This window comes from Leptonychotes weddellii, chromosome 11 (genome assembly GCF_054177405.1).
Source record: "Leptonychotes weddellii isolate Sample4059 chromosome 11, ASM5417740v2, whole genome shotgun sequence".
Taxonomy (NCBI): domain Eukaryota; kingdom Metazoa; phylum Chordata; class Mammalia; order Carnivora; family Phocidae; genus Leptonychotes; species Leptonychotes weddellii.
Window position 1 is genome coordinate 23,871,257 of NC_138379.1, and position 20,154 is coordinate 23,891,410.

The window sequence follows — 20,154 nt, forward strand, 5'->3', positions numbered from 1 at the left end:
AAGGCAGCACATTTCAGCCAAGGGCAATTCCTGAATATGGAATTAATTGTGAGCTGTCAACAGCCAGCTTTCCCAGCAGCTGGGAAAAACTTGCCACAGTCCTGCAGGGGGAATCTGGGCAGCACACCACAGTATTCACTACAGCAGCAATGAAAAGGATGAGGAGGAAGGAAGGGAATGAGGGAGGGAGGGAGAGAGGAAGGAAGGAAGGAAGGAAAGGAGGAAGGAAGGAAGGAAGGAAGGCAGGAAAGGAGGAAGGAAGGGATGGATGGAAGGTTTGTTTTATAAAAATTAAATACTGAGTTTCTATGTTTCAAGAAAGTTGATGAACTTGCACATAATATTTGCATACATTTACCATCTGTTACGGGATTCATAGTGAATATCATTGACTAATGGGAATTAGAAGACATAAATGTTCTGAAGAAGTATTAGGTTAGTAGTTATTTTAAGAAGACAACACATGCAGCTTCAGAAGTTATATTTAGGTGTCACTTGTTAAAGCATGATTTCTCCTTTTTTTTAAGATTTTATTTATTTGAGAGAGAGAGAGAGAGCACAAGCAGGGGGGAGCAGGAGAGGGAGAAGCAGGCTCCCTGCTGAGCAGGGAGACCGATGTGGGACTCGATCCCAGGACTCCGGGATCATGACCTGAGCTGAAGACAGACACTTAACCGACTGAGCCACCCAGGCGCCTCATAATTTCTCCTTTTTATAAATTAATTTGGTTATTTTATGTCTTTTTAAAAGATTTATTTATTTTAGAGAGAGAGAGCGCACACACTAGCAGGGGGAGGGGCAGAGGGAGAGGGAGAGAGAAGGGGAGAGAAGCAGACTCCCTGCAGAGTGCAGAGCCAGACGCGGAGCTCAATCTCAGGACCCTGAGATAATGACGTGAGCCAATACTAAGAGTGGGTCACTTAACCAACTGAGCTACCAGGTGCCCCTAATTTGGCTATTTTAATTTGAGTTATCTTACCCTGGGTTCCCCAGAAAGTAACACCTAAGATAAATCTTTATATTCAAATGTTTTATTGGTGATGAGATTTGGGTAGCAGGAATGAGGAATAGGAAGAGCAAAGCAGGGAAGGAGGTAGAGTCAGCATAAAGAAGTGCTATCAGAGTTGGCCACTGCTACATATGACTTATTGTTCAACCCATGAGATTGCCTGAAGAGCCATATTAAATGCATCTCAAGACGGTCCTTCAGACGAAGACAGGGATAGATCGCATTTAACGATTGGCCCCATTGGTCACAAGTTCCTTCCAGGGACCATTACACACTGAAATTAATTTTAATAGTGATTCAATTTTTTAATCCAATTCATGAAATAAGAGTAAATAAACTATTTGGAAGTTTGTTTGGTCAAGGGCGAAACATCTGCCATTTCTTCCATTATTGTGAAAGCTATCATAAGTTTAGTTTAAAAGTTCATCGCTGAAGATAAAATAATTTATGTTTCTGGTAATAATACCAATCTGAATTTTGGCGGAGCACAGTGTTGAGGTGGAAATAATGCTTGTATTAAGTGAAGAAATTTACCTTGGAGTAGAAAAGTATTTGAAATTGGTGGCAGTGTGCACATCATTCACAGCTGTATCCATGATATTGCTGTTGGTCAGCAGGTTGTTATGAAACCAAATCAAATTGGCTTTCTAGATTTGTAAAAGATGAAAAAGTTGGAGAAATTACTTTACCTGATTGAAAGACTTGCTGTGAAGCTACATAAATTGAACAGTGTAGATTAGGTGTAAGGATGGATACCTAGATGAATGGAATCGAATATGTAGCCCAGAAAGAGACTGATACATAAGTTGTCAGGAGAGTTTTGACAAAAGTGTCAAAATAATCCAACAGGGAAAGAGTTTTCTTTCCCCCAGTAAGTGGAAGTGTTTCAACTGGAGATTCATATGGAAAAAATAAACCTTGTCCCTTACCACAAAACTTACATAAAATTTAATCATAATCATAATGAAAATGGATCATATGCTGAAATGTCAAAACTAAACAAACTTCTAGAAGAAAACATATAAGAAACTCTTTGTGACTTTGGGAAAGCAAAGATTTCTTAGATAGGACACAAAAAAATATGAACCATAAATGAAAAAAAATTGATAAATTGAATTTCATTAAAATTTAAAGCTGCTTCTCTCCTAAAGTACCATTACAGTAAAGGAAAAAGTAAACCGCTGACTAGGAGGCGATATTCATAATACATAAACCTGATAAGGGACTTGTACCTAAAATAAATAATGAGCACCTGCAACTCGTTAATAAAACAAAACACCAACTAAAAATAGGCAGAAGATTTGAACAGAAACTTCACTAAAGCAAATATACAAATGGTTAACAAGCATATGAAAAAAATACTTAACATCTTTAGTCATCAGGGAAAAGCAAATTAAAACCACAGTGAGATTGCACTACATGCCTATTAAAATGGCTAAAATTAGAAAGAATCACAGTACCAAGTGCGAGTGAATGAGGAATAATTGGAGCTCTCATATGCTGCTGGTGGGAGTGTAAAATGGTACAGCTACTTTGGAAGACGGTTTGGAAGTTATTTTTATATGAAAACATTCACTTTTCACATAATCCAGGAATTCTGCTTTTAGGTATTATCCAAGAAAAATTAAATCATACATCCACACAAAGACTTGTACGTGAATATTCATGGCATCTTTATTCATACTCTTTTAAAACTGGTAAACAAGTGAATAGATAAAGAAATTGTGGCACGTCCATACAATAGAATACAGCTCAGCAGTTAAAAAGAATAAACTACCAAAATGAACACCTATATGAAAGAATCTCAGAACATGCTGGATGAAAAAGACCAGATCCAGAAGACCGTACACTGTAAAATTCCATTTAATGAAGCTCCAGAGCAGGCGAAACTTATTTCTAGTAAGAGAAAGCAAATCACGGTTTCCAGGGGACGAAGGGGCGTGGGATGGTGAGACTGACTACAGGAGGTATGAAGGAACTTTTTGGTGTGATATAAATATTCTATGGCTTAATTGTGTTGGTGGTGATAATGCCTCATCCTCAACCCCATTCCCATTTCCACATCCTCATTTCCCATCCTTTCTCCTCGGCCCCAGCTACCTCCTCTATGAAGTTCTTTTTCTCAAGCCAGATCTCTGTTCTCCTAGCACTTTAATTCTCTTGGATGATTTATCACATGTTTTATCCATAGTTTTTTAAGGGCATGTTTTATCCCCTCTTTTTTTCCTCTAAGTGCTTTAAGGCCAGAGAGGTAGTATCTTATTCATCTTTATGTCACCCATAGTTCCTAGCACAGTGTCCCGCCCATAGTATGCATGCAGTAAACATTTGTTAAATAAATGAATATGTGAAGGAAAGAACAAACAATCCAATGAATGAATGAATGAATGAATGAATGAAGCCTCTGTTTAGCACGCGTGCTGAGCATAATGGTATCATCGTATAGTGAAACAGATTTTTAAGTCCTTTTGTTTCATTACATTTGTGATCATTGATAAAATTTACAAGTCCATTTTAGGATAAGATCTGTGCACATGAACTAGTTAAAAATATTTCTTTCTCACATCAGAATTTCTTGTGGTTTATTGGAATGCGTTTGACATCCTGCTACAAAAAGAAAAGGGAAGTTCTGAAGTGTGGAGGTCCTGATTTAAAAGGTCTTGATCCATGGTTTTGCTTCCCACCCAGACAGCACGTTCCAATAGAGACAGAGTCCAGCCAGCAGCCCAGATACTGACGTGTGATGCCTATTGTTTGCAGATTCTGCCCCCAATGTTCTTCCGTGAGGAAGAGCTGAGATTTTTATCTGATCCTAATTCAGGCTGAGCAAGGCACCCCAGACATCATGGTTCAGAATTTTTTGGTATGTCCTCCATGATGCTTAGCACGTTGCCTCACACATAGTACATGAGCATGACTCAGAAAATAATAATATTCACTGAATTAACAAATGAGTGAACAATCTAATTATCACATGAAGCAGGAAGGGCTGCCCTTTTGTCCTGAATTGTGCAACTGTGGACCTTCCAGGGATGTGGGAGTGCTCTATTGCTCAGCCTCCCAGGTTCTAACTTTAGCCACCATTTAGAGGTAGCATTTAGCTCCAATGACACAGATCTACCAAGAAGGACTACACATTCCATCACCTTTGCTCCCATGCCTAAAACTCCTAGCTGAATTAAGACAGTGAAAGATCAATCAGCCAGTATTTATTAGGCTCTCACCATATGTAGGCACAACACTATTCAGACTGACAAAATTTACAAATGACATACAGGACACTGTTCTTGCTTTTCAAGAACTTTACATTTTGTTGGAATGCAATATTAAAATCTTCACAAAACAAAAAATAATGCAAATCTATAACAAAATATCAAGTTGTGTTGTTTGGAAAATAAGGAGGTGCTGAGTTGGGAGAAGAAATTGATTGAGCTACAGAAATTTGTGCCATAGAGGTGGTCAGTATTTGTCGGCAAATACTGTGCAGGTTGTTTCTGAGATGTTGCAGCCCAAATTCCTCATGTGATGCCAGCAGTGCTTCTAAGCCAACAGTGGTTCTTTCAATGTTGCCATCTGGCTCGTCATCAGGGTGGGGAAGTGAGCACCAGGCACAAAGCCTCCATCAAAGCATGGAGTACTTAGAAGCAGGCTGGACCAGACAGAATATGGATGTAGGGCTGCCAGAGGTGTGAGCTAGAGAGAGAGAAGCAGAAGTGGAAGCAAGACAAAGGGTGAAGACGAACAGCTATCAGGGATAGGAAGAGGCAACAATCAGGAAGCTGACTTGCTAGGTCATCAATCAAGAAGCTCTGACAGGGCAGGAAGACAGGTGTGAACCAGCTCAGGTGATCCTGGATTGTGGACATTGCAGCCATGTTGGAAGCCAAGCGGGTCAAGGGTAGAAAAAGGAAAGCGGGGATTAGAATGCAAAGAAGTTAGATCAGAGGTAGAGAAACTTTATTTAAACAACCACCAGTTAAAGATTAGTCAGTCTAAGAAGTCCAGAAATAGAATTTTGATCTAATCTCTGTCTTGGGGAGCTCCAACCTGAGTGCACAATTTTCAGCTTTGCCAGGGCTGTCATTTATACCAAACTGTGCAGGAGAGACTTGGGAATGAAGAATAAAACTTATTTAAATTGGTTTGTTCCATGTGACTGCTCAGTTCCCATATATCAGTCTCACCAGTATTTTTCTATTTCTTGTACATGTAAAGCATATTTGCACCTCAGGAACTTTGCACATGCTGTTCCCTCTCCGTAGAACTCCTTTGCCTTGAGTCTTCAAATGTCATCTCCTCAACCATCGTACATTGGTTCCCATCAATTTTCAGCTTGTCTGAGTCTCTGTGGAACACCTCACTGGGGGTGGATTCAATTTGTGATGGGCCACCCTGTTTGAGGAGACTTGTCCATATCCCGAGGAAGTTGCTCAGTGGTGCTTGGTAGCATAGCTTGGGACAGACTTGATGATTTGGAGGAGCCAGGGAACACTGGTCACTATCAAGAAGGACCATTCAAACGTAGTTTTATCTGAGTTAGAATGAATTTAAAAATATAAAACAGAATGCAATCAGCTTCAGAATATTTTAATGCTTCTTAATGTATTGAAAATGTAGAATCAATAAAAGCATGGGCATCCCAAGCCCACAAAAAAACTGACAGGTTTGGAAGTGCAGAGTAATCAAAGCCAAATATTTGCAGTGAGTTTTTAAAGCAGTGAGAACATTAAAAATAAGCTAGGGTTAGGAATATGAAAGCATCTTGCTACATGCTTTATTAATTACTCCATTTCTTACACCTGCCATGGAAACTGGTAAGAGTTTTAGTTCATGATTTCAAGAGGTATTGGTAGATCACATGGGCATCCAACACTAGAAACCAGGACAGTGACCTAGAATTTAGAGCAAAGGGATAACTTTTGAAAAGGCCCTGAATAAATGAGCAGACACCTTAGTCAATTCTCACTGACTGCAGAAGGCATTCACTCTACAACTTTTTTTTAAAGATTTTATTTATTTATTTGACAGAGAGAGACAACAAGAGAGGGAACACAAGCAGGGGAAGCGGGGAGGGAGAAGCAGGCTTCCCGCTGAGCAGGGAGCCCGACGTGGGGCTTAATCCTAGGACCCTGGGATCATGACCTGAGCTGAAGGCAGATGCTTAACAACTGAGCCACACAGGTGCCCTCACACTACAATTTTTATCACTTCTGTGGGTCTTGTGATTTTCTGAAGTAACGTGTCTAAGATTTCTGAATCTCAAACTACAACAAAAATGATCTAACAGTCAGATAGACTACTCTAAGTAGGACTATTTTTAAAAAATCCTTATGGGGGGTGCCTGGCTGGTTCAGTCTGAGGAGTATGAGACTGTTGATCTGGGAGTCGTCAGTTTGAGCCCCATGTTGGGTGTAGAAATTACTTAAAAAAATAAACTTTAAAAAATAAATAAACAAAATAATTTTAAAACTCTTAAAAAGCCTTATGATTTTCTTGTCTGAAGTCAATTTATCCATCCTTAGAAAGACTCAGACTTTGGGCAGTGGCTCCCATATCAAAAGATGAGCCAGTTTCTTCCATCCCATGTACATGTCTCAAACCCCTGGGACTGTCTAAAATGTCTATTGGGAACCCCAACTTTCACAGCAAACAATTTCCAAGAGCATACATCTTAGTAACCATACTTGATCTGGACTTTTAGGAGTTGTTAAGAAGAAACGGTGAAGTGGCATGGGGGATACAGGCCTCCAGTTATGGAATGACAGCCATGGGAATAAAAGGTACAGCATAAGGAATGATATTGTCAATGATATTGTGATAGTAATGTAATGGGACAGATGGTAGCTACACTTGTGGTGAGCATAGCATAGTGTATAAACTTGTCAAATCACTAAGTTGTACACCTGAAACTAATGTAACGTTGTGTATCAACTATACTCAAAAAATAAATAAACTGGATAAGAAGAGAGGAAGACATGCTACAAAGGCATGGGTCCATGGAATCCCAAGACTAGACAGGACCTTACTGTTGCTCTGGCCCAATCCCATTGTTGTTTAGTTGGAGAAGCTGAGTCCACTAAGGTCAAAAGATTTTCCCAAAGTTACTTGGAATCTGTGGCTCTTTATTCCCATTTCGATATCTTCAGAAAGATTGTTAGGATGGTTTCATTCTTTCATTCAATAAGTGATTGTGGAAGGCCTATTTGTGTGCCGAGCATGGTGCCAGGTGTTGGGACTATCTACTGGGTGACACAGATACCATCCCTGCTTGCATGGAGCCTAAAATCCATTAAGGGAAACAATTGTGATGAAGGTGGACTGGGTCATGATAAGGCAAGTGCAGGGTAATTCATTCATTTATTTATTTATTCAAAAAATATTGAAATGTCTTCTGTGCACAGATACCATTCCTGTATCAGTGAGAGCACTGCAGAAAACAGACAAAAGCCTGCCCTTAGGGAGCTTATGTTGTACCAGGGGAGTCATATAATAAACACAATAAATAAGGTAATTAATACTAAGAAGACAATAATGATGAGAAAGAGGAAAAATGGAGCTGGGGAGGGGGCTTGGGGGTAGTGGAGGGCTGAAGGAAGGCCTCATTGAGAAGGGGCATTTGAGTGAGGCACTGAAGAAGGACAGGGAGAAAGCCCCACAGATAGCTGAGGGAAGACAGTTCCTAAGACCGGGTGTGCCTACCAGGTTTGCAGCCTCCTCCCAAGGACAGTGTGGTGAGGGGATGTGAGTGAATGATTAGGAGACTCCTTCGGGCTGCACATCAGGGCCCCAAGCCAGGGTGGAGGGTGTGTGCGCTGCTGTGCGCAGTGCCCATGAAGTTCAAGGTCAGACCAGGCTCTCCTTTCTAAGCTTGCTCAGATCTCCAGCCAGCTTACCCACTTAGGAAGTCACCCTGCCCTTGTGGAGAACAAACATTTACAAAAGATGGCCGGGAATTTTGGTCCGGTTTCATTTAGAGAAGCCAGCTATTCCCAAGGCAAACCCCACAACTCGAGAAAGGACTAGATGTTGCATTCCCTCAGCAAGAAAGAAAGTGCTGCCCGCCCCTCCACGTGGGCCCATAATTATATAGTTACGGATATAAATGAGGTTGATCTTTTTTCTCCACCTCTCTTCTTTCCTTTCATAGAAAACAAGGTTCACCGTGTTTTCCTTAATTTTACCTTCATTAATCTTATTAGAGTTTGGCAAAGCTTGTTCCATGAGGGGAATGTTTTCTTTACCAAAGTTCATGATTCTCCTATTCAAATCACTAATTTCCATGGTTTCACTTCAGTGCTTTTGTGCTCCTCAGGCCTTTCAGGAATGAGCTCAATTATCAACCCCGAGTGAATCTGAAACCCGATTCAGTCTTCTTATGATCTGATTAAAGAAATGGGGTTTTATAAATGTCACTAAAGAAATCATCAGACCTAGACTGCTAGAGGCTGGCCAGGCCATAATTTCCTCCTGTGAACTTGTGGCTTATTATCTTTCGAATATTTGAAGCAGATCAGTGGTCCGGTGGTCATTGTGTTTCTTAGGGGGTTAAGATTTTACCATGAAAAACATTCTTTATAATACTTGGCATGCACATTCCAAAAAAAAAAAAAAAAATCCTATCAAGAGACTGGCAGTTTTTAAATTAATTATTTGAGCTTGAACAATTCAAAAGCATCATCAAATTAAAACAAGGTAATTTGGCACAGAGGTTATTGCCCATCATGTCTTCTAATTACTTTTCTGTATTTTGAAAAAACAAAAACAAAACATTAAGTGCTGAGATAATGAACTTTGGGGGCGGCGTTCCGCAGCAATCCCCTTGGTGATGGAAAAACAGCACTGACTTCCAAACAGACCCATCTGATCTTTCCCAGAAAGATTTGTTTGTAGAAAGTGGCAAGAGTAAGACTCAGTCTCCTTAGAATGCCTTTATAACACACTAGCTGTAAACTGCACACATGGTTATGAGCAAGGAGAATAAAAAGAAAAATAGAAGGGCACTCTCATAGAGTTAAGATTGCTGGGTCAAAGGGTAAATGCATGTGTAATTTTGATAGTTATGGCCAAATTCTCCTCCATAGGAATGTACTCTTATATCCTACCTGTAGTGTAGGTTCTCCCACAGTCTCACAGTATTATCAAGCTTTTGGGTTTCCACCAGCTAATAGGTAAGAAATGGTGTCTCAGTGTGGTTTTAATTTACAGTCCTCTTATTATGAAATTAGTTGAGTGTCTTATCATATATTTAAGAGTCATTTGATATCTTTTTTATAAACAGCATGGTCATGTTATTTTTTTTTTAATTTATTTATTTGAGAGAGAGACAGCACAAGAGAGAGCAGAGAGCACAAGCAGGGGACGGGGGCGGCAAAGGGAGAGGGAGAAGCAGACTCCCTACTGAGCAGGGAGTCAGTTTGATTGATGCAGGGCTCGATCCCAGGAGCCCCCCTCCAAGATCATGACCTGAGCCAAAGGCAGATGCTTAACTGCCTGAGCCATCCAGGCGCCCCTGCATGGTCATGTTTTATGACCATTTTTCTATCAGGTTTTGCTGTTTTTCTTCTCAATTTTAAAAGTCCTTTATACAGTAGGGAAATTAGCCCTTTACATTGAGAGTTGCAAATAACCTCGCCATTTGTTTTTGTTGTTGTTGTTATTGTTGTTTGCCTATGTTTTTGTTTCTCCATTAAAAAGCTTTAATGCATTCAAATTTACTAGTTTTTTTCTTTTTATTGCTCCTAGGATTTGAGTCATAGTTAGGAAGGCTTTCCCCACTGCAGATTATAAAGGAATTTGTCCACGTTTCCTTTTAGTAATTCTCTGGTTTTATTTTTTACATTTAAATCCTGGATCCATTCAGCATTTATTCTGGTAATAAATGCTGGTGTATGTTTTTAAATAGATTTTATTTTGTCATTTGATTTTTTCTTTATTTCATACTATTTTTAAGATTAATCAATTGAATGTTTTTGTATTTTATCATTAACATCTTTTCTGATTTTAAAACTAGTGTATGTTAATGGAGAGTAAAGAAATGTACAGAGAAGCAGGGGGGAAATTCTGAAGAGTTTACATATGTGCATATTTACACTTTTTAAAATCATATTGTATATTATTGTGATAATGCTGCCTATACAATTTTGTATCCTCCTCTTTTTCACTTAACATTCTAATACAAACCCATTCCCATGGTACAAAAAGCAATTCATAAACATGGATTTTAGTGCCTGCAAAATAATCCATAATTTGAATATATTGTATGTACTTACTCATTTTCCCATTATTGATTTAGTTTTTTGGTCAACCTGTCATTTCTTAACTATCTCTAATTCATAACTAACTCCGTGATTACTATATCTACACAGTGCAGTTTGGAAGATGAATTCCGGAAAAAGAATTGTTTTTTGAAAACCTAAGCACTTTTTTTTAGGATCCTGATACATAATGCTTAATTGCTTTCTAGAAAGGTTATAGAAATTAATACTGCCACCAGCAATATGGGACACTGTCACTATATCTAATTTTTTAGAAGATTTTATTTATTTATTTGACAGAGAGAGACACAGCGAGAAAGGGAACACAAGCAGCGGGGAGTGGGAGATGGAGAAACAGGCTTCCCGCAGAGGGGAGAGCCCGATGCGGGGCTCGATCCCAGGACCCTGGGATCATGACCTGAGCCGAAGGCAGATGCTTAACGACTGAACCACCCAGGAGCCCCTGTCACTATATCTTAATACAGCATTTTTGAGAAATATAATTTCCCGCCAACAAACTTATTTTTTGAATCAAAAAGAAAGTAAAATTTTTAGTATGGAGCAGATAAAAGTATTATCCAGAATATCTTTGCATTTACCAATAAATTTAGTTTTTTCCTCCTTTCATGTTGTATAAGTCAAGATAGTCATAGTTATACAATCAAAACACTACTAAAATCCAGATGTGTAATTTGCACCCAATTAATAAAAAAACTTACATTAATTCTCCTAGCAAACATTTATTAAGTGTATCAGGCCCTATCTGGGCCACATGAGATACATTAGTGAACAAAACAGACACCCCTTCACATATTCAAGTTACCTGGCCAAGCCCTTGAAGGCATCTGAGTTTGTAGCATCTACTTAATATAGGCTATCTTGCATTTATTCTTTTGCAAATTTTCACCCATTCATTTATCAAATACACATATATATATTGATTGCTTACGTTGGGCCAGACACTATTCTGGGATCTCAGGATAAACCAATAAACAAAACAAACTATAGGGGAGCATGCCATACGCACTAACTATAATAAGTAAGTAAATTATATAATATGTTAGAAGTTGGTAAGTGCTATGGGAAAACAGTAAGAGAAGTCAGAAGTGGCACTGTACTATGTAGGTGGAGCCTTCAATTTCCTCCACTATTTTTTCCTATTAAATTCTCTTTGAGGGCTAAAATATTTTTAAATCTTTTTTTAACTTTTATTTTGAGCTAATTTTAAACTTATAAAAACAAGTGGCCAAAATAGTGTAGAGGGTTCCTGGATACCTTCACCCCACTTCCCTGAGTGTTAACATCTTACATAACCATAGCATAATGTTCAAACATTGATACAGTTTGAATATCACCACTTTCTCCACTGATGTTCTTTGTCTTTTCCAGGACCTTATGCAGCTTCCCCCATTGCATCTACCTGTTAAATCTCCTATCTCCTTTCATAGGATTTTCATGTCTCTCATAACCTTGACGATTTTGAAGAGTACTCCTTATTTTGTAGAATGTCCCTCAATTTGGATTTTTGATGTTTTTTCACATTTGAAGTAAGATTATAAATTTTTGGCAAGAACACCACAGAAATGATGTTGTGTCCTCAAATCAAGGGGTTTATGATGTCGATATGTTTTATTGTTGGTGATTTTAACTTTGGTCACCTGGTTAAGGTGGTATCTGCAAAGGTTTATCCACTATAAAGTTTCCGTCTTTCCCTTCGAAGTTAATAAATATCTTGAGGGAGATACTTTGAGACTTTGCAAATCTTCAGTTTTTTGTCCCCTGATTTTTTTTTTTTTTAAATAGGCTTCATGCAGGGCTTGAACTCACAACCTTGAGATCAAGACCTGAGCTGAGATCAAGAGTTGGACACTTAACCAACTAAGACACCCAGGTGCCCCTGTCCACAGATTTTTTTTTTTTTTTTTATCATTCATCTGTAGAGCTTGTCTGCAACAAGAATTACTGTAATATTTACCTAATGGTGATTTTCTACTTCCATCTTTCCTTCTACATCTATTCATTAAAATTCTACTGTAAGAAAAAGCCATCTCTTAGCCATTTATTTATTTACCTATTTATTCAATTATATATTTATCACAGTCTAGTTCATGAATATTCATTTTATTCTATGGGCAAAATCCAATGGTATCAATATTTGTTTTGTTGCTCAAATTGTCCAACTTGACCATGAGGAATGTTTGTAGACTTTTGTTTTTGTTTTTGTTTTTAAAGATTTTATTTATTTATTTGACAGAGAGAGACACAGCGAGAGAGGGAACACAAGCAGGGGGAGTAGAAGAGGGAGAAGCAGGCTTCCTGCACAGCAGGGAGCCTGATGCGGGGCTCGATCCCAGGACCCTGGGATCATGACCTGAGCCGAAGGCAGATGCTTAACGACTGAGCCACCCAGCCGCCCCAAGACTTTTGTTTTCTTTTGACATGCTCCCATCTTATTTAGAGCACTTCTCTCCTTTCTGGCTCCACAACACTTTTCAGGCTCATCTTATATTTTCCCTGCCCTTGCCCCTACCCTACTATTTCTCCAAGAAGCCCTGGTTCCTTTTATTGGAGAATGGTGCTTACAAACCAAGATCTGGGCGCTAGTTGTACTCATTGCGACTGGGGACTTTTGCTTCTAGGCCCTCTCAGTAGACAGAGCTAGGAAATTACATATCTATTAAACCATGCATATATACCCATCAGTACCATCTATACCCATCTATATCTCTGTATGTATCTTTCTATGTCTGTGTGTGTATACATATATATAAACATGCATGTATTCGTGTATACATATGTGTACATATATGTGTGTGTACATAATAATATGAATTTATATTGATAACTTGGATTCTAATCCACAGGGCTCATTTTAACCTTTCCCCTTTCCTTACTTGTAACTTCTTTCTCCAACACTGAGAAACCCGGTTGTGATTACCTACAACCTATTCACTTATTATTAAATGTTCTAGTAAACATTTAATGAGATACACATTTCTAAACAGAAGACAGCATTTGAATGGTTCTTTTTGTCTTTAGCCTGACAATTATCTAATCAAGGTAACTGTTTTCCATAGTTACTTGAGTCAATTCTTTTCATCCCCTTTTTTTAGTGTATTTATGGTATTCACTTGTCAGTGTTTGTTAATGTTAGTGTTTATAAGCTCCCCCTATATCCTAGTTAGTTTTGCTTGTTTATTTTTTAGGGCATATGAAAAGTATATTGAAATATTACTATGTTTTAATAAGAAGGGCCATATGAAAATATAGACTGAGAGATGTTATTAGCCTTTTGAAACTCAGTTCTTGGTACAGTGTTGGCAATTCAATCACTATTTATTGAATAAAAGATCTTATTTATATGTAAATGCAAAATTGTGATAAACTAAAAGTCTAGTTACAATGGTATTTGAAGCTAAAATGATGGCATTGGGGAAAAAAAACATGGCTGGGAAAGAAAAAAATTTAGAAAAAAAATTAACAGAATCAAACAAAATCAGGGGAAAAAAATAGCCTCAGATTCTCGCTTTGACTTTTTTGACTAAATCCTATACCTTTTCAATCAGTACTTATAAGGATTTTCACACAAATTTGAGAAATATCAACTTTGTCAAAGATATCTCAAAAACTGGGTTATGCCCATATCAGAGTTTAAGTTAGCTAGAAAGCCATGTTATCCATAATGTTATTTTCATATTTTAATGTACTTTTTATTTCTATAGAATCTGAGATGTCTTCTTTCCATTTCCTCTGTCTCAGAAGGAATTTAAAGAACTTTCCATCAAAAGAACATTTAATTATTTCACATTATAAATCCGCATCTTTCCTCTAAGTAAATTCCATAATAGGCCACAACTAATTTAAATTTCCTGTTCAAAATGGGGGTGGGGTTGGAGGACTAGGGGAAGGTTTCACCTCCTTCTGTTATTAGTTGTTGTGCGATACCTTCCATTGTCATTTTTTGGGGGGGTCATGTTAAAAAAAAATAGTAAACATAAGGTTCTTCATAAAGCCTGTAAGCGTATTTTCTTTTTCAAAGTGGGGAGATGAGTGACAAGATACGTGACAGCAATAACAACCTAGACTATAGAAAGCGTTTTCTGAGCAGAATCTGAGTAAGATTCCTATCAGCTAGATTTCTCCAGCATGTTGTGTTCAGCCTGGCTGTTAGGCATCAAGTGGCCTTGATGTTGCAGATATTCCCACACATACTTTTTTGCTCGCAAACTAGAGTGTTCACCAAAACAGCACCTTTCCCCGAGTTCCTCACTGACACGTCTCCTTGGCCTTCATCCTCCTTTTTCCTGCCAAATTGTGCTTTCAGGAAAGAATCTGCATCAGGTTACTCCAACGTCCATGAATTAAAGCCCACAGGACAGGGAAAATGAGAAGGAAACCAGCATCTGGGGGCATATTCCAGGCCCTGTGCGAGGGGATCTCCATATATTCCTTTTTAAAAAATATTTTAAGCCTTATGTCTAAAATGAGAAACGGTGGGGATTTGACCGCCATGTTAAAAAAATTCTAGTGAGAAAGTTTAAAAAAATTATTTTAACAGATGGAGTCACCCGTCCTGTGAAAGGTGATGCTACTCTCCTCACCCCACTGGGAGGGTTGGGAGCAGCATCTACCTTTAACTTCTGCTCATCTCTTCCTCCTCCCTTGGGTAATCTAGCTCCTCACATACTAGATTCTGAATAGTATTAGCTGAAGATTAAGTTGTTTTTACTGACAATCAGAGCAGATTCTGTTCTCTGAGCTCATTTCACAAATATTTATGGAGCTCCTACTTCGTAAGTCTCATTTCCTCTAAAGGACGATTGGGAGAGGATGTACAGGATATAAAGCATCACCCCTATCTTCAAGAAGCTCACAGTCCTTGGATAAACACACACGGAGTGTAATTAGAGAATATGTGTGTGTCCGGAGGGGCGTCTCTATGCTTTCTAATCTCCGTCAGGTTCCAGGAGCCTCACGAATCCCGTGTGGCGTGTTCTGATATCCCTGTAACCTGCTGTAAACACATCTACTTTCTCTGGCTCTCAAACAATAATAAACATGGTGGGCGAGCGATAAATAACTCTATGGGGGCTGTTCTGTTTCCAGCTGGAAGGAGCCTCCTTATCCTTGTTAGTGCTGGGCCGGATTTAGGGGTTTAGGCTTGGTGTTACAGTACCTTTTCTCTCTCAGGATACACGATTTTTCCCCTAGCTCTTAGCTTGATTCACGCAGCAGGGTCTCTTTATTTGCCCTCTGGCCCCAACACAGGGTGAGTGGGAGGGAGTGTTGGTTTCTTGTCTTCCCAGCAGAGTTGAGAGAGATACCTGAGTACCTCATCCCGAGAACATCCCCATATCTCTGGATGTGTTTTCCCTGTGGGTGATGAATACAGAACAAGAGAAGGAGGCAATCAGGCTGACCACGTCCCCTGTGAACTTCCGCTCTCCTTCCCGGTCTCTGGAGTTCTGGGTGTGGGACAGGGTTGGCTCCATGTGCGTTTTCTCAGGAATTGCCCAGGACTTGATGAGAAAAGTGACTTCTAACTCTACTCTTGGGCTCACCCTGGCCAGTTTAAGTGAAATGCGAGCTGTTCCAGCTGCTAAGAGACTTAGGTGTGTCATGTTTTCTGATGGGCTCTACGCTCCTGGCTGGTGTGGTTGAGGGCCTGGTCTCCTGGCCGGGGTAACCACAGAGTGGACAGTATTTGTCTGCTCAAGCACACACACCATTTCCTCACCCTGATGAGGTAATTGCAGAGAGACCTCTGACGAGGAAGACAGTATCTCTTGCTGTCAGGTTTCTTTGCACGTGTCTCAAAATCTAGAAAAAGCTGAAGACAAAGAGAATTTCCTAGGAAGAGGAACCAGACCATAAATAGCTAAACTATTCTGGTTTTACAGAGAAATAAAACAGTTATGAGTTCTTTGACATACTTCCTCATCCCAAACCTAACGCTTTGGAACTCCTTGGATGAAATCTAAAAGATAGTAACCAGGAAGACAAAGCCAGTATTTCTATTTACTTTGTTGAATGTCCTGCAGAACTTGGGTAAAGATCCCACAGTTTTGTCTAGAGTTTCTAAATAGTAGCTGAGAAAAATGTCCGTAATGCTTTGGACTCTGCGGAGGGGGAGAAAGAAAGCAAGTTGCGGCCTATGTCTGTATGATTGCATGTGTATTTTTAGAGTATGGACATTGTATTTTTTAGTCATGGGAGGATATTTACAAGTCATATTGGTTACCTCAGGATGGGGGTAGTGGATTGGGGAGTAGAGAGGGTGGAGACAGCAAGGCTATTAATTTTGTTCCTTTATACACTTTATAGGTCTGTTCCAATGGTTACGATAAGCATTTACTTTTATGTTTATAATTAGGAAATACAGCATTTTGGTTTTTTTTTTTTAAAGATTTTATTTATTTATCTTAGAGAGAATGGGAGACAGAAAGCATGAGAGGGGGAGGATCAGAGGGAGAAGCAGACTCCCCGCCAAGCAGGGAGCCCGATGTGGGACCCGATCCCGGGACTCCAGGATCATGACCTGAGCCGAAGGCAGTCGCCCAACCAACTGAGCCACCCAGGCGCCCCAGCATTTTGTTTTAAAAAGTAGCTAGAAGGTTTGCTTGTGTGCTGGAGGCTGGGAGGAGGATAAGTCGGAGCCTTGCTCCTCAGGCAGGAGCATGCTGGGCCGCACCGAGCCCCTCCGGCCAGGCAGACACTGCCCAGTGGGCTCTTCTGCCACGAGTGGGAGGCTGAGGCTGGCTGTTGGCACCTTGCCTGCAGGAGCCTGCAGTTCTTCAGTCCCATCCTCTAGGACACATCAGTGTGGTGATCCATCAAGGATCAGGCTAGACTCACGACTGGAGGGAGAATCTCGAAACCCAATGAGCTGATAATCGGGGGGCACTGCCATGGGGCCTAGAATCTCACACTGTGTTCAGTTACAGCCAGAACTGAGCGGTCACCCTGGGGGCCAGAGCGCGTGCCGAAGCTTTGCAAACATTTTGTTTCATCTACCCCATGCCTCCTGTGCTGTTGGTACTGTTATTACCCATCTTACGGATGAAAAACGAAAGTTCAGAAAGCCGAGTCATTTCTCCAAGTTTGCTCAGCTTTCAACACAGGGCTACAGTGAAAATATAATTACAGTGGTATAATTGTAGTATTTGAGTATGTGTGTATACAGCTATTTATTATACAGATATTTATACACTTATAGTATATGCTCGACAGCCTCCTAATTTTTCCAGCACTTTCTCACATCTGGGTAACCTGTAATCTACAGTTGTCTAAAAAGCAACAAACATACTGGATTTATTTCAAGCTTCCAAAGGGCCTGAGGTGTCAGAGACACTCACTGAATAGTAGTTTCGCTGTATTTATTTGTTGGACACAGTATTGACAGGACTCAGACGCCAAAGAGGTTGGAATAGAAGCATCCCAGGATGAAGCAGTTAGACGCAGGTCTGGCTTTGGGAGAGCCTTGGTAGCACTTTATGTACAGAAAGTGTTCTAATTCTTCAGCCCACTCTTTCCTCATATCTCTCCCCTTTTCCTCTTCCTTTCCTTATAAAAACATCTGAGTTTGTGTTCTGGGATAAGAGAAAAATGCAGGTTCTACCCAATTTAGTTCTTCCTCTACTGATCTGATTAGAATAAACAAGAGCCTCCTAGGACTTGTAAAAAAAAAATCCTTACTCAGATCTTAGATGAATTATTGCTGAGAGATTTTAATTGGCTGTGGTTGGCTTCTGACCTCTTGTACAGATTGATTTATGAGGTGAATTTGCAATCCACTGTTGGAAAAATTGATAGCATGGTAGCAGATAGAAGTTACTGTTTGAATAAGGCTTGGAAAATATTCATGCCGTCCCAGCCCCCACCGCAAACACCCAAGTTCATGTCCACAGGCAACATTTCCTAGGAGCGCTGATGGGCCCTAAGCTCGCCCTATGTGTTTGTTTTTAGAATCAGATAAAGGTTGCCATTTTGTAGTCTGCAGAGGGAAAAATAATAAAATGTGTAAGATAATCCATTTTCTTTTTCCCTACAGTTGTTCTTAAGGCTTCTGCAAGATTTTACCTATGAAGATTTCTCTTTTAACAGAAAAGTGATTTGTTTTGTTTTGGTGGGGGTTTTTTTGGCCACCATTTTATTATTTTGTGTGGTTCTTCAGAAGACACATGACTTCTACTTGTGAACGCATCCTAGGGATTTTGGGCAAGCTTAGCAGGTTCTCTCTGCTTGCTTCAGGAAGGAAGTCAGGTTTGGGGGGACTGCGTGGGGCAAAAGTGAGCACATGCCAAGTGGTAGAGGTTGGCTCCACTTCAACCGATGTATCTGGAACTGGATACCTTTAGAAAAATGGAAGACCTGTGCTCAGTGATATCTCTCTACTTCATATTACTTCTAGGATACAGGGCATAGTTCATATCTAACAAGTCATTCTTAGAAAATGGTTTCGAGGTAAGCAAAGCATTTCCTTGTATGAATTCTGATTTACATTGATCATCAGCCACTGACTATCTAGTTCCTGTCTCTTTTCTCTGAAGACCTTCTAAACCTTCCACGGCACTTTGCTAGGTGTAGAGCCAGGGCCTAATAATTTTATATTATCTTTGTTCATTTATTCATTCATTCAACAAGTCTTTCTTGAGCACCTACCACGAGTAGCCTCTGAGTAGGCACTTAGTGTACAACGGTGAGCAAAACAGATGTGGACCTTACCCTTACGAGGCTTACCTTCTGTAAGAAGGCAGACACTGAACAAGTAAAACACATAAATATGTCAATACAAATGATCACACATGAAAAGAAAAAGAATAGGATGCTGTGGGGGAGCATAAAAGGGGATGCTTACATTATGTGAGGTAGTCAAGGAAGAACTCCACTGAAGGGGTGACATTGCAGCTGAGACCTGAAGAAAGAAACCAACCATTAGAATGGGGAAAAGCATTCCTGGCAGAAGGGACAGCATGTGCAAAGTCCCTGCACAACACTAGGGCTGAGCATGTGCAGTCCAGGAGCTAAAAAGGGCCTGTGTGTGGGAAGCATAGTGAGCAATGCAGAGGGAGGGTGGATAGATGTTCAGAAGACCAGAGTCGTGTAGGGCTTTCCAGCCTAAGTTAAAAAATCTGGATTTTGTTGCACGAGGTGGGAAGACAGAACTTCACAAAGACACTGCCCTGAACCTCTGGTTGAGGAAGCCTTCTTGTCAACTTTGAGCCACATTAATGAGGTCAGGTCTTTTCAGAAAATTCAGTGGATCTCTTTTAGTATTTTTTTCAACGCATACTATATAGCCTATGCTGGGATAACCTCTGTGTTCACCGAATGTATGATAGCGGTATCCTCCTGTTATCAAATATTCTTCTACAGCTTAATTTTTATTTATTTATTTATTTATTTATTTATTTTTTAAAGATTTTATTTATTTATTTGAGAGAGAGAATGAGATAGAGAGCATGAGAGGGGGGAGGGTCAGAGGGAGAAGCAGACCCCCCGCGGAGCAGGGAGCCCGATGCGGGACTCGATCTCAGGACTCCAGGATCATGACCTGAGCCGAAGGCAGCCGCCCAACTGACTGAGCCACCCAGGCGCCCTACAGCTTAATTTTTAATGACTTCCTAACATTTCCATTGTGGATATACCATAATGGATCTTGCCTAGCTCCTATTAGACATTTGAGTCTAATAACCTAGTAACAATATTAATAACTTAAGGATAAATAACTCAAATAACAACGTATAGAACTTACGTGCACATTAATTTTTGCACACACATGTCTGATTATTTTCTTGGGGTCCTCTTTTTTTTTTTTTATTCTTATGTTAATCCCCATACATTACATCATTAGTTCTAGATGAAGTGTTCCATGATTCATTGTTCGCGCAC

The 20,154-nt window shown here is 39.8% G+C and overlaps 1 long non-coding RNA gene across 3 annotated transcripts in view; it reads right to left on the reverse strand.

Annotated features, from left to right (window-relative positions):
- LOC115937800 (uncharacterized) overlaps nucleotides 1-20,154 on the reverse strand; it is a 103,873-nt gene that overhangs the window by 25,062 nt on the left and 58,657 nt on the right. For 2 of the 3 annotated variants that reach the window (XR_014138612.1, XR_014138613.1), the window contains exon 5: nucleotides 19,121-19,177. This is a non-coding gene — a long non-coding RNA (uncharacterized LOC115937800). Of the gene's footprint in view, nucleotides 1-17,624; nucleotides 18,615-19,120; nucleotides 19,178-20,154 lie in introns of those variants that run through there. The other variant, XR_014138615.1, reaches the window with a different exon arrangement.